This window comes from Pinus tabuliformis, chromosome 4_1 (genome assembly GCF_031772625.1).
Source record: "Pinus tabuliformis cultivar Carrire ecotype Pingquan chromosome 4_1, CPIR1, whole genome shotgun sequence".
NCBI classification, from domain to species: domain Eukaryota; kingdom Viridiplantae; phylum Streptophyta; class Pinopsida; order Pinales; family Pinaceae; genus Pinus; species Pinus tabuliformis.
Window position 1 is genome coordinate 136,257,717 of NC_142303.1, and position 16,192 is coordinate 136,273,908.

Consider the following 16,192-nt stretch of genomic DNA (forward strand, 5'->3'; position numbering starts at 1 on the left):
TGGTCGAATAATTTTATACCTATGCAATCTTTCTTTGTTTAACGTATATATAGGTTGCAAGTCTTATGTGATCTAGCTTTTTTCATGCAGTTGGGTCCAGGTACAAGTCTTATGTGACATTGGTGGAACAAATCCCCCACTTATGGCCTCTCAGCCGAGGGATCCTTTCAAGTGTTTTAAGTTAGCTACATTCCATTTAATTTCCAAAAATGGGAAGGGAACACTTGCCACAATGATAATTATAAGTTTCTTCTTAAAAGAAGAAAAGAAACAAAGACTCCAATGACTAGGAAAAGCCTAACTACCACTAATTTGAAATTTCGAATGTAGCCTAAATAGATAAGATGGAAGGAACAAAGCTGGGAAATTGTTAATGAATGAGAGAATCGGTGTGGGAAGGTAGATGGTATTGACAATTCATCTCCTTTTCTAAAACCTAGAATTTGATGGCATTTATGATTAGAGTGAAGAGCCTCCAGAAGGATTCATTTCCTGAGCCAGATTCATGGTGTTATGGAGTTTTGACATTAAAGAGTGGTTGAAGCCTTCTCTTTTATGCAACTGTGAATTGTCGGTTGTTGGACTCTGACTCAGGTGTAGCTAGATCTTCTCTCTAGTATTGCTTAAAATTATTTATGGTGGTATTTGATAATGTTATGCATAATTTCTGAAAAAATATCCTAGATATTGGCATAATGAACTTGCTTAGACTATCTTGGCTATCTTCATAACATATATGTTTTATTTTTAGGAAGAATTTTTCTGTATTGTATACTATCAAGATGATTGATATGTTTCATGATTTTCTCACTATTGCATTAGTATTTACAAGATGCGTTGTTGCCCTTTTCTTGTGTGTAGAGGAAGATGGAAATTTGATTGATTTTCAACACAAAAAAGAGTGACCTGTTATAGACTCTTACAAGGACACATGATGTTGACAAGCTTATTAGGGATACATTGGACAAAGTTTTGGTTCTCCAATTTGGAAGGGCCACATATGTTGTTTGCATGCAGCTTGATGAAATTGTACTCTTATTCTAATCATCCTGACTCATTTTTCAGTTTTTATCAAAGATGCTCATGTTTTGGTTATGTTGGTATTTTAATTTTTTGTCTTCTCTCATTTTTTCTGTGGCCACAGCTTGCAAAAATTGTACGTGAAGTGTCAAAGTTTGCATCGATAGCTTTAGTGGATGTTGATGCAGAGGAAATCCAAGTTTATCTCAAGTACTTTGACATCAGTTTGATACCTACTACAATCTTCTTCTTTAATGTGCATCATATGAAGATGGACTCAGGGTATTTCACTGTTACTCACATTCAATTTTGTAGGTTTTATACATCATGATTTTTCCTTATTTGTTTCTCTGGTAGCAATATTTGCGACCAACAATGTTGTGAATTAGCTCATGAGAATATATATTTTATGATCAACGTTTGCCTGTGAGAATCAATTTTAGATTTACAATAAGATTTTTATTATGGGAAATTGTGTCATCAAGATGAGGAGGAATATTCAAGTGTAACTAAATTTCTTCAAAAAATATTATTGTGGCTTGTTTACTTAACTCGCAAGTAGAGTTTGGAAAATTTATTCTCATTATGCAGGGAGATTGATAAAATGTGATCCTGCCTTCAAACAGAACTCCAGATCATACTAAATGGATTGGTGCTTTCCATCAAAAGCAAGACTTCATTGATGTTGTGGAGGTATGTGTTTAAAATTGATTTTTTTAGCAAATTTGAATTGTTGTCTTATTACACATTTTTTTTCCTCTTTGGATATGCCAATAATGTACATGTTCATCATGATATTGACAAATCTTCAATTTATTATTATTAATTTATTTACAAGAAAATATTTGGAGATTTTGGGACACATTAGTCAATGGGAAGCTATCAAACCACTCGTTGTTTATTTGTTATGGGGTTATATTTGTTGAGGTGTTATATTTTAGAGACTGGCATGTATATTATTTGATTGAGAAACTTCTTTACAAAGTTATTCAATCTAGGGCATTTTATATATGTTATTTTCTGGAGGATTTTCAAGTCACATTAGTGTTTTTTTAAAGGGCATCATTAATCCCAACTTGGGGGTGTGATTTTATATTTTCATTATTTTTGTTTCCTCTCTTTATGTAGGCGATTTTCAGAGGAGCAATGAAAGGAAAATTGATTGACATATGTCCATTGCCCCCCAGAGAGAGTTCCAAAATTCGAACTTCTTTATATGAATATTTAGTCTATGACTAATGTTATATGGCTTGAGAAAAAGAGGAGGTTAAAATAGCAAAAAATTCTCTTAGTACTAGATTTATAAATGTTCAGGAAAGGTATGTTTGCATAATCCATTATATTTTAAGCTATCCAAAATATTTCCACATTATCTATTTTTCAATAACGATATTATAGATAGGAGTCACCTACAGAGGCGAAGGAATTGCCCGGACAACCAAAAGTGGTCGGAATCCAGGCAATTTTAAAAAAAAAATATTGTAGAGGTAGTGTTTGATTCATGTTTTTGATAGTGGAAATGGATTCAGCACCATCAAAAACTTCTAGGGCACCTAAAATTATGAATTTTGACAACTTTTACTTGGATTTACAAAAATCCCTGCCAGATTTTTTCAAAATATGGCCGGAATTTCCATAACTTTCAGGACAAAAAATCATAATCGTTAGACTACAACTTATAGATATTTGTACATACAGATATTCAATCAGATCATATTTCAAGTATTTGAAGAGGTCAATTATACTATATTTTCATTTAAACACTATTGGTTGCGGTAGGTTTTATTTGCTAAAAATACGTAATTACTCATTACTGAATAATAATAAAATATTCAGCTGGGTTAATATTCAATTTTCCATGTGTATGCATCCACATTATAAGTATCCACATGGTATATGTTTATCATGTGAAGGCAATGTACCTTTTTCTTGTAACCTCAGCTATTCATGTTCAATAATAACACCTAAATAAGGCGGGAAATTAAACCGATGACTTAACACCTAGGAGAGCCTTAACAATACAAATCATGTCTACAAATGCATTCCACTTAAACAAACCTATCATTGTCTCTTTGCACCTTTTTTGGCAATTGCTAGTTTAGGAGGATTTCTATTATATCAACAAACTTCTTTCATTTAGTAGATCCCCACAAAAATGGATATAGGATTGCTCCAAATCTTAATTAAATGAAGAGGCTTTTATTTATCCTTGTGAAAATGGTTTTATTCATTGTTGACCCTTTCTTTGGGGAAACTACCCTCCAACATTTATCCTCTGCTTAGAATCCTATGTGGACTAGTGGGCTGGAATTCCAAATTCACCTTTTCATTTTTAGGGTTTTGATCTCTTTGATCCCTTAACAAAGCCCTTGGAAGATATTATTATAGAAGTATTGAAACAAAGATATTATGCACCACTATATATATGTTTGTATATGTGTATAAATTGACGTCAACAAAGGGTTTCAAGAAAAAATAAGTTTGAAAGGTAAGAACAACTTTTAGACACAAAATATTGATTATGAATATGTTTCCTTCCATTATAGATCTTGTACTAAAATAATGCATTTAGAAACAAATTTCCCAAAAAGGCTCAGTCAAGTTAAAAAGAATAAGAGAAAACCAACTTGTTGGGTTGGAGCTAATGAAAAATATAGATTGATTACAAAGGAATATCCACTCGAATTGGACCCTCCCATTGAAGAGCCAATAGAGGATATAGAGGTTTAAACTAGGAGTGCACATTAATGGATATCAAGCAAATTAGGGACACTCTCTCAAAAGAAGATTGTTCATCCCAACAAGAATTTATACAACAAGGTTTGGTGGAAGAGGAACTTGTTTTTCACTTAGATATGATTTAGGATGCAAAACCCTCTAAGGTAAGTTAAGTTCAAATGGATAATATGAGATAGAATAAAATTTAGAACCCTTGGATCAAGAAAAGTTAGGAAAGGTAGGAATAAAAAGGACATCGTGAAAGGCAAAAAGTTTGGACAACAATAGTGAAGAAGAAACTATCCGTCAATAACCCAATTAGTAGTGTGAAAAAGTTGGATTCCTAATTGGTTTTAGTAGTAGAATATTTTTGTCCTTTATGTAGGTTTTAACCCCGTACAGAAATTACCTGCATACAAATTCTAAAACACAGAAAATAAACAATGCCAGAGTATAACACATAAAACACATATACATAGAGATTTTCCCCTAGATCCCAACTACCAGCTTGATTTTTCATTATGTTCCTTTCAATGTTACAATACATATTTATACATGTTGAAGCATCCAAAACCATGGACCAAAAACCATTGCATCCAAAAACATGTGTGAAATTCATGCACAAAACCATAAGTGGGTCCACCCAACGTAACATAGGTTCCAAAACCAAAATTTTCTGGGGCACTGCCCCGGACCCCATAGAGTGGGGTTACCTACAGCCCTCAAACCCCCTGTGACTCCCCCCGCTACACAATTGGCACAATGAAGGGGGGGAGGGGGTCCTGCCTCCCCCTCTAACCCCCCGGTTAACTATGTGGGCTAGTCGTTGAAAGAATATAACACAACCCAACATTCTCCCACTTGTTGTTTTCTTTCCACAGTGGGCCACAAGAGAGCTTAGTCATTTATCTAGCCCTGCAACTCTCATTGTTTCTCTACACCAAGAGAACTTCTTAGAGCTCACAGATTTTGTCAATGCATCTACAATATTCTTCAAAGTGTCCACCTTTACCAGCAACACCTTTTTGTCTTCTATCATATCCCTCACAAAGTGATATTGAACATCAATGTGCTTTGTCTTTGAATGATATGCAAGGTTCTTTTCCAAGAAAATTGCACTTTGGCTGTCACAGTCTATCCTTATAGCTCCCTGTACTAACCCCATATTTGAACACAATCTCTACAACCAAACTGCTTCCTTGCTTGCTTGAGTGGTTGCCATGTATTCTACTTCTGTAGTTGATAGTGCCACTATAGATTGTTTCTTACTCATCCAACTGACTGCACCTCCAAATAGGTTAAACACATACCCACTTGTAGATCTTCTCTGATCTAGATCTCCAGCCTAGTCTGCACCAACAAAGCCACGAATATCTAACACTCTGTCCAATCCTGGTCTTCCTTGGTAGCATAAACCATAATCACTAGTGCCACGTAGATACCTAAAAACTCGCTTCACTGTTGTCCAGTGCTCCTTCTCTGGTTTTGACATAAACCTGCTCAATACTCCCACTGCATGTGCAATGTCTGGTCTAGTACAGATCATCGCATACATCAGGCTACTGACTGTGCTTGCATATGGAACATGGGACATGTCCTCTTCCTCTTCTTGTGTCTTGGGACACTGTTTAGCAGATAAATTTACACCTATAGTAATAGGAACCTTCACTGGTTTACTATCCTGCATATTAAACCTCTGCAATATTGTCTCGACATACTTCCTCTCATTTAACAAGAGATTCCTCTTTGTTTGATCTCTTTTAATTTCCATGCCCAAAATATAGTTTGCAGCACCAAGATCTTTCATGTCGAATTTGGAGGACAAATGGGTCTTCAAATCCTGGATAATTTCTTTGTCATTTCCAACCAGAAACATATCATCCACATACAAGACCAGATAAATAACACGGTCACCAATTAATTTAAAATACACACAATGATCTGCTTTGCTTCTGGTGAAGCCAAGTCCCCGTATAAATGTATCAAATTTCTGATACCGCATTCTTGGTGACTGTTTTAACCCATACAGAGACTTATTTAACTTGCATACGAGTTATTTCTTACCCTTCACCGCAAAGCCTTCAGGTTGCTTCATGTAGATCTCCTCTTCCAGATCCCCGTGAAGAAATGTTGTCTTCACATCCATCTGTTCTACCTCAAAATAAAAAGCAGCAGCAATAGATAACAATAGTCTAATAGAAGTTACCTTGGCAACAGGAGAAAAAATATCACCAAAATCAATTCCTGGCACTTGGGAATAACCTTTTGCTACCAACCAAGCTTTGTATTTCTCCACCTTTCCTTTTGCATTTGTCTTCTTCTTGAACACCCATTTGCTTCCAATGGATTTCCTTCCAGTCGACAACTCCACCAGATCCCAAGCCTCATTTTTGTGCAAAGATGCCATTTCATCAACCATGGCCTCTTTCTAGAGTTTTCCATCCGCTCAATCTACTACTTCCTTCACAGTTTTGGGATCATCATTAGTAATAGATAAAGAAAATTTGAACAGAAAGTAGATGGACTATACCTTTCTAGCTACCTTCTTTCTCGAACTAATCTTCTCACACCCAGAGTTTGTGGCTCTTCATCTTCTGATTCCTCCTTTGCTGTAGAGTTTGATTCTTCCTCCTTTAGCTCAAACTCTATCTTCTCAGGTTCCTTTGGTTGGACTTCATGTTTAATAACATCTTTCACCTCTCTGAACACCACATCTCGGTTATACACAACCTTCCTTATTACTGGGTTCCAAAGCCTATAGCCCTTTAAACCATCCTTATATCCAATAAATATGCACTTTTTAGATTTACTATCCAACTTGGTTCGTTTCTCCTTTGGAACATGTACATATTCATCACATCCAAATACCCTCATATGTGAAAGAGAGGGTTTCTTACTAGTCCATACCTCTTGTGGAGTCTTATCCTCCAATGCTGATGAAGGTGATCTATTGACTGGGTAACATGCTGTCTCCACCACCTTCGCCCAGAATTCCTGTCCTAACCTGGCACCACTGAGCATGCTTCTTGCCATTTCCATCAACATCTTATTCATTCTTTCTGCAACTCCATTTTTCTTAGGTGTGTATGGAGTAGTCTTCTGCTGTGCTATACCAAACTTCTTACAGAATTATTCAAATTCCTTATTGCAAAGCTCTCCACCGTTATTTGTCCTCAACACCTTTATCTTCTTGTTTGTCTGGTTTTCTACCAGAGCCTTAAATTATTTAACCCTATCAAAGACTTCAGATTTCTTCTTAAGGAAATATATCCATGTATTCCTTGAGAAGTCATATATAAAGGATACACAGTACATAGACTTACCCAGTGATGGAACCTTCACATGCCCAAACACATCACTGTGGATAAGCTGTAATATCTATTTCACCCTCTTACCACCAGAGGGGAAACTCACTCGATTCTGCTTCCCATATACACAATTTTCACATAAATCAAAATATCGAGAGCTATTACTCATACCTTATACCATGCCTTTACCATGAAGTATTCGAAGGCTCTTCTCTCCAATATGTCTAAGCCTTTGATGCCACAGCATGGTCTTCTCTCCAATATGTCCAAGCCTTTGATGCCACAACATGGTCTTCTCTACAGAGACCACCAGATTTTCTGCTCCACTTTGAGGAACCACCGAACTGTTTCACCCATCAAAAACCATGCTACCTTGCAGCTTGTACAGAGTTCCAAACTGAACTCCCCGCATCAATACCAATGCTCCCAAAACCATCTTGTAGGTGTCCTTCTCAAGCACTATTTTACACCTGCATCATCCAACTTGCTTACAAAAATCAGATTTTGGGTCAATGCAGGAATATGCAGAACACCCCGAAATGTTCTAACCCTTCCACCTTGCAACTTCAACTTTACTTTTCTGCGACCAACAATTCTAGCCTTCCTGTCATCCCCCAAGAAGACATCACCGCCATCATATTTCTCATACTCGCAGAACCACTCTCTATGGAAAGTGAAGTGAAAGGATGCACCTGAGTCAATCAACCATGCCTCATGATCTACATGTGTACTTGAAGAAGCCAAGTACACATCCCCACCTTCATCTGAGGTGGTTTTTGCCTCTGCAGAAGGAGCATCATTATATCCATTTCATTTATTAGGAGCTTTATATTTATAGTCCCTTTTGTATTGCCCTTCCTTTTTGCATTTCCAGCACACCACCTTTACAGGTTTTCATGGAGATTTAGATCTCCCTCTAGATTTAGATCTCCCACTCGATGACTTATTTTTGTTTCTGTTCTGGGACCATCCTCGTATAGATAAGGAATCACCATTCTGGCTCTCCATATTTTTCCATCTCATTTCCTCTGTTAGCGAGGATGAGAATATTTCATCAAACTGCAAGGAAATTGCATTGCTACCTATTGCAATAACCAGACTATCCCACAAATCTGGTAGAGAACACAACAAACTGATGCACTTATCTTCATCTGAAATTTTAATATCAATAGATGCTAACTGACTTACCACAACATTAAATGCGTTCAGATGCTCTGTCACCGAGTCTCCATCTTTCATCCTCAGGTTATACAGCTTTTTTTGTAGGAACAATTTATTCACCAGAGACTTAGATTGGTACAAAGTCTCTAACTTGTCCCACAAAGCCTTCATCGTAGCTTCCCCTGATACATTCAGCAATACTAAATCTAAGACACACAATCGTATTGTGCTCTTTGCCTTCCGATCCAGCTTCTTCCATCCTTCATCAGACACTCCCATTGGTTTAGTACTCGGATCTACCGCAATCCACTGATCTTTATCCACCAATAGATCCTCCATCTTGAGTTTCCACAACTCAAAACTTTGACCATTAAATTTCTCGATCTCTATATTTCCACTCCTCGCCATCTTCTTTCACCACCAGAATCGATCTCACAGATCTCCCATTTAACAGGGTCTACCATAGGCCCCAGTGAAACCCCTCAGCAACAAAGGCATCCCCTTGAAGCCAAAACAAATCTGATACCAAATGTAGGTTTTAACCCTGTACAAAATTCCCTGCATGCGAATTCTAAAACACAGAAAATAAACAATGTGAGAGCATAACACATAAAAGACATATACACAGAGATTTTCCCACTAGATCCCAAAACTAGGACTACCAGCTTGATTTTTCATTATGTTCCTTTCAATGTTACAGTACATATTTATACATGCTGAAGCATCCAATACCATGGATCAAAAACCATCGCGTCCAAAAACATGTGCAAAAATCATGCACAAAACCATAGGTGGGTCCACCCAACCTAACATTAGTTCCAAAACCAAAATTTTCCGGGGCACTGCCCTGGACCCCATAGAGTGGGGTTACCTGCACCCCTCAAACCCCCTATGACTCCCCCCGCTACGCAATCGGTGCAATAGAGGGGGGGCTTCGCCACCCCTTCTAACCCCCTGGTTAACTATGTGGGCTAGTTGTGGAAAGAATATAACACAACCCGACACTTTATTTTGTTAACAATTTCTTAGAATTTACGCATGAAAGAAATATTGAAATGAAGCTTTTGTGGACATAACTATTCTATGTATTTGAAAAATAAGGAACTAGTAATTTTGCTTGAAATCTAAAGATACTAATATTATTAATTTATCATTGTGATATTTGACCATAGTTTCTACCAAAATAAACATACAAACATTTCCTAGTTACTCTTAAAAAAGATTAACCAATATAAGAAAACTTTCCATAGTAAAAGGTTAAATTGCAATTGGGAATAGGGTAATTTTTAGGATAGAAATAAAAGATGAACTTTTAGATTAATATTTTGAGTATTTTATATTATTTAAATATCTCATATTTCATTTTATTTCAAAACTCTATGTAAATCCCATACTTATTAATGTCAAATTTCACTTTTTTCTTGTTTATTAATACGAGACATCACAATAACACCTACTATTACTTGTGGATTTTTTTATTATAGTTTTTGATAGATTCCTTACTACACACACATGCAAACGAATGATACCATTTTTGCATAATAACCCTTTTTAGTGATGAATATGTGTCCATGGCAACAATACCAATTTTTAGAGTTATAAATATACTAATTCTATTATTAAATATAAATCACATTATGTAACATCCATCACTAATGTTAACATCGAAAAATCATACACTTGCTAGTACAATCCATAAGACATTAAAAGTGTCCAGCAAAATGCACATGTGGACATTTTTCCAGTCAAATACATTATGAAGTTTAAAAAGATCAAAGTTCTCATAAGGTCCAAAGTTTATAAAGGAAAATAAATTAAGGCCGAGCATATATTTCTTTGATAAATGCACATGTGCGGCATAACCTCCAAAAGCCACGCGATAGCAGAAGAGGATGAATCAGCGATCTGGGACCACTTTGTACACTTAGGGTTGACTCTTTGACATGATATTGGTCCAGTATAGCCGAATTTGAGTTGCCTTGGAGATATGAAACCCTCAATGTAATCCTCTTGTGCTGCTCATGTGTCTTTATCATACATGTACCAAGAGAGGGAATAAGGATTCAAAAAAATCTATATAAATAGGACATGGGAGAACCAAAGCATGAGACATTGTTATGCTGGCCAAATTGTTGTTTGAGCAAACCACCATTGCATTGTTGAAGCCAAGTAAGTGAAGAGCACTAGCATGTTGGCCAAATTTATTCTAAGAAACCTGACATCTTAGTGAGAGAAGAGGAACCAACCATTGGAGAGTCTTTACACTTCTTTGATAGAGAGGAGAAACTTTCAAAGATTAAGGAAAGAAACCCCCTTACTGAGGATTTTTGAGCTCCATAGCTCAAAGAATTTTCTTCATGTGTCTGAGATTCTAATTGTATCCAACCTCTACCACCAGCAATCAATAAAGGGAAAATTTTCCATATATTATTGATGTGTTTTCTCCATTTGAGCATTGTTTTGTTTATGTACCTCTTTGTTTAGTTCATGTTCATGTATGCATCATTTCCAATACTTACAATGTTTTGTTTATTTAATTCTGTCCATTAACAACACCAATTTTGACTGTGATCCTTTGCAGGGAACAATATATTACTAAGGGGGTGTATTTTGGTACACTTGTGCTCCAAAAACACTACAACAACTAAAACAATAATTAATCCTATATAGTAAAATCCAACGTTGAATCATATTTCCAACTTTATTGAAATTGCCAAGGACTTGCTAGATAATAAATAATGTAAAGTTTCCTAGTTGATCTTAAGTATTATTGAATTAAATGATTAATGTCTTTTGGTGCTCACCGCATACCCTGCTTGTCAACTTAACTATTATACATTGACCCTCATAAATATTATACCTATGCTTGTATGGTTTCCTTAATTTATGACTTGATGGGTCATTAACTTTTGTTGTGACTCCATCATGTCATGACTAATGTATCGAAGATGGGCTCTAGGATTAAGGTGCATTCATCTATTTGAATTCTCTCGAACATCAAGGCTTGTCCACTTGGAAGATGATTGACTGTTAATTGGCTAGGGCTCCAATTTGATGAATTCAATGGTTTTGGAAGGTGAAACCGCCCAATTTCTCCCATTTATACCTAGGTCATTTTTATCTCACAGGACCAACAAGAGACGTCTTCAACTTTTCATTTCTGTGCCATGATTTATCTCCTTCTCACTCCTAGGTGAGTCACAACAGTTGGCCTGTGTTAACTATCTTGCGCTACTTCAAGGTTTTATGTTATTTTGTTCTCCACAATGGCATTGAACCCTTTTTCTTCATGTTTCTAGGTTTGTTGGTTGGACGAGAGCTTGAATAAACAAGATGCCCCAGTTCATGAGGTTGGTAGATTTTACCCTAGTTCTCAGGTAACAGTTTACATTTCTCAAGGCCTTCGCTGCAAGTTTTACTAGGACATATTAGGGTTATAGTTTGATTCCTAATCCCGACCTTCTGGTTCCTTGCAGGGCTCATTATTTCCACTTTTTTCCAAAATAATTTCAGCTAAGAAATGAAAATATTTCTTTCGATACTTCCATTCTCTTCTTTTCTATGAATATAACATGGTCTAATCATGGGTAAATTTCTCTTGCAGGAAGGTTTTGCGTATTTTTCTTGCTGTAATGATGACCTTGCTCCAATGACGGATGCATGGGTTAAATATTGTTCTCGCCCACAATGTTTTCTTTACAAGTGCACTTGTAGTTCTCCACCCCTATCCATAACTTGCTTTGGTTGATTAAGAACGGTCGTAGTTCCCTCTTGGGGGTTTTCTAGTTAGTAGTTTTTATCGCCTATGTTCTATGGGTCCTCTAAGTTTTCTTTTGTATTTGTAGGCGAGCCTCAAAATTCTGAACTTGCTCATGGTGGTAAATTATTTTTTTAATGGTTTAATACTATGGTTGTGTTGGCTTGGGGGGGCCTGACCCAGGTTTAACGTTAACTAGTGAAACAAATCCCGACACTACTTTCCCTTTCGGCATCAGCCCACGGAGTGCGGACCGAAGTCTCACCCGAAGCAGTATGGGGGGATGCTGGAACCAAGTTTCCACACCCTGAGATGGTTTTGATGTCGTTTAATTCCCTCCATCCCTCACTTCACGTAGGTTGCTTTGGTCTAGGGCCTGCGAGACTAGCCCTCTATTCTTGCCTTCAGTACCTCTGTGAAAGGGTATGATCGATCTTCTTGCATCCCTAGCCTGCTACCTAGGTACTTTCGCACTGCTAAGGCAACAAGCCATACAAATTCCCTAATTAGTCTAAGTGTCTTGCTTATCTTATCAAAAAATTAGATTTAACATCGTGTAAACAGATATTCCTAACCATGTTCAGTTAGTCAATGTAATTGCGATCATTCACACATCATATAAGCACAATAAAGGAACTTCATACATAAAATATCCAGGTGAATTAATAGAACAAAGACAAAGAAATTGCAGAATATCTCTCTTTCTTAATATCTTCCAAATGTTTACAGACTTTGTCCACCCTGCGCACACAACTGCAAGGGTTCGCACACTCAGCTATGAACTTCTACCCCAGGCCTTTGCGTACTCAGTTGCAGAGCCTCTACCTACGCTACAACCCAAGACTTAGACTTCTTACTTCAGAGTTACAACTCTCTTACATTATTCATCATTCTATATCATGTCTCTCTAAAATATTTAGAGCTTAGCTCTTTTTATACAACCCCATGGTCTGCGGCCTATGGGTAGATCTCTTACAGCCGACTTTACTTTACAAAACTAAGGGCGGACTACTCTTTATGACACATAACACCTTTGCGCTCTGGGACCACAAAATGCATAGACTTTACCATTTTATTACAAAATTTAACTTAAACATGGGCTGTTAGCCCCAAAACTACCCTTGGGGTATCCCACTCCCAACAGGCCCCCAACACAAACATCGTGACTCACCCTTGAGTCACTCGGTAGGCGCAGAGATATTTACGTGAAGACCATCCAGCTCAACTCGTATGATGGCTACCTCACCCGTGAATTGAGCTGCCGCCTGCTTCGCATCTTCCACTGTCTTCTCGGCCACTACCCCTACACTGTCAGCTTGAAGCTTTTGTTGCATCGCTTGCAGAGTCGCAAGCTTGCGTTCAATATTTCCTATGATTGTGTAAGATTCCTCCAACCAGGGCTTTAGTCATACCTTCAACACTTCTTCCTTGTGTAGTGCTGCATCCACCTGTTCCTTCAGCTTCTTGGCCTTCTGTAGCCTGGCTAGCCTCTATGTCAATGCAACGGCTCGCACTGTTCCCTTAACTTCATAGTAGCGTTCTTGTAGCTCGCGCGCTTCCATCTATAGCCTTTGTAGATTTGGGTCCTCCTGCATGCTTACCAGGACCTCAAATGATTGCTCGAACAATTGCATGCATTCTGCTACTGCACTTTCCACCACCACAATTGCCTCTATGACAATGTTCACCCGCTGTTTATTTACTTCTAGCAGTGTGGAGGGCTGGGCCCTTAGCTGTATCTTGGTAATTTGTAGGTTCAACTCTAGCTGAACCTGCGCCATCTCAGTTTGAGTGTCACGTACCCCTGTGGCAAACTTGCGGATGCGAACCTCAACTGGCTCTTCCTCTGGAATGGCTACCTTTGAGACCATTCTGCATGCCTCCTCAATGACCTGCATAATATTCTTTCTCTGGTTGGTCACTTTGGTCTCAACGATGATGGAAGCATTTCTCTGCAGGGCCATCTGTTCATTTTTTGTCCGCTATTCACTGATCACCTGGAGGGCATGGTGCTCTCGGGCCCTCATTTCTGCTATTACTCCATCCTACAAGAGGTGGAGTGCTTCACGCGGAAACGTTGCCAGGTTCAACCCAACTCCCTTCAAGGCATTGATAGTGGGCCTGTGAGCCTCATTGTCTATAGTCAGTGCTCCATCTGGCAGAACTATTGCACTAGAAGCCTTCGTGCGTAGCATATTGGTAGCCTCTGAAGTGCTGATGGACAAGTTAGTAGACACCGTACCAGCTTGCAACATGCAGGTTACAATTCTTGCAACCCGGTCTGGATAGCCCCTAGTATGATCTCTTGCTACTGTTCAAATTTGTTGCAAGGCCTTCGCGGTGAAATCTCTGAATGTGTCACCGATATCATGTAAGTCACCCTTCGTCAATGTGATAGGGTCCAGTGAGGTCTTGGTTGCCTTGGATTTCTTTCTAGACCATCCCTTTTCCAGCTCTCTCGGGTGGTTAATGCGAGCGGATGTCTCCTAAGGGTTTGCGCTGTGCTGCTTTGTTTGTTCCTATTATCTCTCAGGTGAAGGTGACCACGTGCCTTTGTAAGAGCCCCGATCTGTGCCACCTATATGTTTTCCTGCCTGTTCTACCTGGGCCATTTCCGCGGCCTCCTTTTTCCTCTTTTCGACCAACTGCACCATCTTCAACTTGGCCTCCTCCTTCTTCTTTTGCGTAGTGGACTTGCTAGCACCCATCGCTAAGTCCATGGTAGTGCGCCACTCCGTCCGCCATTGATCGAGCACCGCATCGATGGCGTCATCCGTGGCTAGATACGACAAGTCGTAACACTTATGCATAGGGTCCTTCCATGCCCTGATTGATACTCAATGGAAATCAACTTTAAACTCGGCATAACTCTGTAGGTTAGCATACAACATGGGTGACAATCACAGCTTGTGATTAATGACCTTCCTAATATTCATCTCCATCAAGATCTAGAAGATCTTGTTGTAGCAAACTCACTGCGCATCCTTGGTCACCCACAGCGAAGCGTACTTTGCTACTTCAGGAAGGTCTAGCATGACCAAAGGGAACTGGTTGTCCTCTGGTAGCTCCCACGCTACTAGCACAATTGACAGCAAGAGCCACGTGTAGTGGAATGTCTTGCTTTCATCTTGTGCTTTGTGAAAGTTCGCCAAGAACTCTCTACGAAGGTTGTCAGACCAGTTAAACTGGAATCCTTCTGCGCATTGCTGTGCTAGCGCAACAATAGGTGCCAACATCTCGTCGACGTGACACTTTCGCATCACCTTCCCTACAAGGATTTGCATTGCTACCTTCACAGTGTTGGGCTGTGTTATATTGTTTCCACGACTAACCTACGTAGTGAACTGGGGGGTTAAAAGGGGGGTGGAGCCCCCCCTTTGTTGTGTCGATTGCGTAGTGGGGGGGTCATAGGGGGGTTTGAGGGGTGCGGGTAGCCCCAGTTTATGGGGTCCGAGGCAGCACCCCGGGAAATTTTTTTTTGGACCCAATATTAGGTTGGGTGAACCTACCTATGGTTTTCGGTCCATGGTATTGGATGCTTCGACATGTATAAATATGTATTGTAACATTGAAAGGAACATAATGAAAAATCAAGCTGTAGTCCTGGTTTTGGCATCTAGTGGGAAAATCTCTGTGTATATGTGTTTTATGTGTTATGCTCTCGCATTGTTTATGTTCTGTGTTTTAGAATTCGTATGTAGGTAATTTCTATACGGTGTTAAAACCTACATTTGGTATTGGAGTTGTTTTGGCTTCAAGGGGACACCTTTGTTGCTAAGGGTTTTTGCTCGGGCCTGTGGTAGACCCTGTTCAGTGGGAGATCTGCGAGATCGATTCTAGTGGTAAAAGAAGATGGCGAGCAGTGGAAAGATAGAGATCGAGAAATTTAATGGTCAGAGTTTTGAGTTGCGGAAACTCAAGATGGAGGATCTCTTGGTGGATAAGATTAGTAGATCGTGGTATATTCGGGTACTAAACCAACCAGAGTGACTGATGAAGAATGGAAGAAGTTGGATCGGAAGGCAAAGAGAACAATACAATTGTGTGTCTCAGATTCATTATTTTTGAATGTATCATGGAAGCTACGACGAAGGCTTTGTGGGACAAGTTAGGGACTTTGCACCAATCTAAGTCTCTGGTGAATAAACTGTTCCTGTGAAAAACGCTCTATAACCTGAGAATGAAAGATGGAGACTCGGTGACAGAGCATTTGAATACGTTTAATAAT

At 38.7% G+C, this 16,192-nt stretch overlaps 1 pseudogene; it reads left to right on the plus strand.

Moving 5' to 3' along the window:
- Positions 1 to 446: 446 nt before the first annotated feature.
- Positions 447 to 2,248, plus strand: LOC149174584 (uncharacterized; annotated as a pseudogene).
- Positions 2,249 to 16,192: the final 13,944 nt, after the last annotated feature.